This window comes from Mus caroli, unplaced genomic scaffold (genome assembly GCF_978045245.1).
Source record: "Mus caroli unplaced genomic scaffold, Mus_caroli_1 scaffold_5, whole genome shotgun sequence".
NCBI lineage: Eukaryota > Metazoa > Chordata > Mammalia > Rodentia > Muridae > Mus > Mus caroli.
In genome coordinates, this window is record NW_028227260.1 from 78,290,224 (window position 1) to 78,292,529 (window position 2,306).

At 39.5% G+C, this 2,306-nt stretch overlaps 1 pseudogene; it reads left to right on the forward strand.

Annotated features, from left to right (window-relative positions):
- Window positions 1-1,193: 1,193 nt before the first annotated feature.
- LOC110286279 (ferritin heavy chain pseudogene) lies at window positions 1,194-1,772 on the forward strand (annotated as a pseudogene).
- The last annotated feature ends 534 nt before the right edge of the window (window positions 1,773-2,306 follow it).

Here is a 2,306-nt window from a genome sequence, read left to right on the forward strand (position 1 = left end):
CAGTAACTTAGACATGAGCCAGGGGTCCAGGAGACATAATAGAACACCTTCTGTCCCATTAAGTGGAAATCACCACCCATTGGGTCCTCCAGGGTTCAAGACCTATGCTCGACTGGAGCCCAGTCTGTCTGTCTGTGGGTAGCCCACTGCTCCAGATGAAACTATATTAATATTTGCAAATACCACTGATAATATCACTGGAGCTCTTACTTGAATCATGAAGGCTCCTCTCTTTCATTATTTAACACATTTATCTCCCACCACATTTCTCCATAAATCTACCTCATTTATCATTCATGATGATTTCAGTATTTACATTAATCCCCATAAATATTACCTCCACCCTACAAATTAACTGACTCTGATTCTAGGAAGCTTATACTTGTTTTAATATATACTATTGACTCTTTTTTCCTCAGTCAATTTTCATCTGCTATTCCCTTATGTATATAGTATTCTTTCCTAAACCTAGGGGAACATTAAAATGATATCTGAATGTTATATAGTATCATTCAAGTAGTTGTATACATCATAATGATTTCTTTCCTTTAATAACAGAATTAATAGAAATAATTGTGTATATGCATTACTTTTATGTATACAGGTGCATTCATGTTTTAGTCTCATGTAAAATAATTTGTTGTTACTTCAGCAAAATTTCCTGTCTACAAGGCTATGAATGCCAAATTATTAGCTCCTAACTTGTTTTTTCTATTTGAATATCTAAGAAGCATTTCAAACTTAACAACTTGAAAAGTAAGGCCTTCATAGTCTCATATTCCACTGCCTTTCCTAGTTCTTTCAGATCAGAAGCAAACCTTTTTTTGTTTGTTTGGTTTTTTTTTTTGGTTTTTTTGAGACAGGGTTTCTCTGTATAGTCCTGGCTGTCCTGGAACTCACTTTGTAGACCAGGCTGGCCTCGAGCACAGAAATCCGCCTGCCTCTGCCTCTTGTGTTCTGGGATTAAAGACGTGTGTGCCACCATGCCTGGCTGAAGCAAACCTTTTAATCTACAAGGAGACCAGACGTTCTCAACCAGAGTCTCCGAGGTTTCCTGCTTCAACAATGCTTGAACTGAGCAGGTGCTTGACAGACCCCCTCCAACCCCCTTTGGCAGCTTCGAGCCTGAGCCCTTTGCAACTTCCTCACTCTGCAGCTCCAGTGTCGCCACTCAGCCTCACCCCACCATCACCATGACCACCATGTCTCCCTTGCAATTGTGCCAGAACTACCACCAGAATGCGGAGGCTGCCATCAACCTGCCAGATCAACCTGGAGTTGTATGCCTCCTACATCTGTCTGTCTATGTCTTGCTATTTTGACCGAGATGATGTGGCTCTGAAGTACTTTCCAAAATACTTTCTCCACCAATCTCATGAGGAGAGGGCGCATGCTGAGAAACTGATAAAGCTGCAGAACCAACAAGGTGGCCGAATCTTCCTACAGGATATAAAGAAACCACACCGTGGTGACTGGGAGAGCAGGCTGAATGCAATGGAGTGTGCACTGCACTTGGAAAAGAGTGTGAATCAGTCACTACTGGAACTGCACAAACTGGCTACTAACAAGAATGATCCCCACTTATGTGACTTCATTGACACACAATACCTGAATGAACAGGTAAATCCATTAAAGGACTGGGTGACCACGTGACCAACTTTAGCAAGTTGGGCACCCCTGAAGCTGGCATGGCAGAAAATCTCTTTGACAAGCACACAGTAATGAGAGCTAAGCTGATTTACCCAAAGCCACGTGACTTTACTGATCACTGAGGCAGTACATACATGTCAGGCTGCCTTTATCTTTTCTATAAGTTGTACCAAAACATCTGCTTAAGTTCTTTAATTTGTACCATTTCTTCAAATAAAGAATTTTGGTACATAATCTACAAGGAATTACATGATCTGGGTCTGTGAATTTCTGGATAGTATGTGTGTTTTCACTTATTCAACTTCAGTCAACTGATATTTTCCCTAGTATTAAACCTATGAGACGGAAACAAGATAGCAGACCCTAGTATTCAGGCACAGGAATGAGATTTGCCTCTAGAGTTCAAAATTATTGAATCTCATTCTAAGGCTAACCATTAAAACAGTTCTCTGATGCTCATAATTGAGCTATGTTCCTTCCATTCAAGTGTCATTGATACTATTTAGAGTGCTAGGAATGTGATCAACACTAATAGGTTCAAGTGGACCAATAGAATTAAGATTTTATAAATACATTAAAACAATTTCACGTAATATTAACATTTTTTTCTAATTATAGCATAGTTGTGGTGTACAGATTTTCTAGATAAAATATAA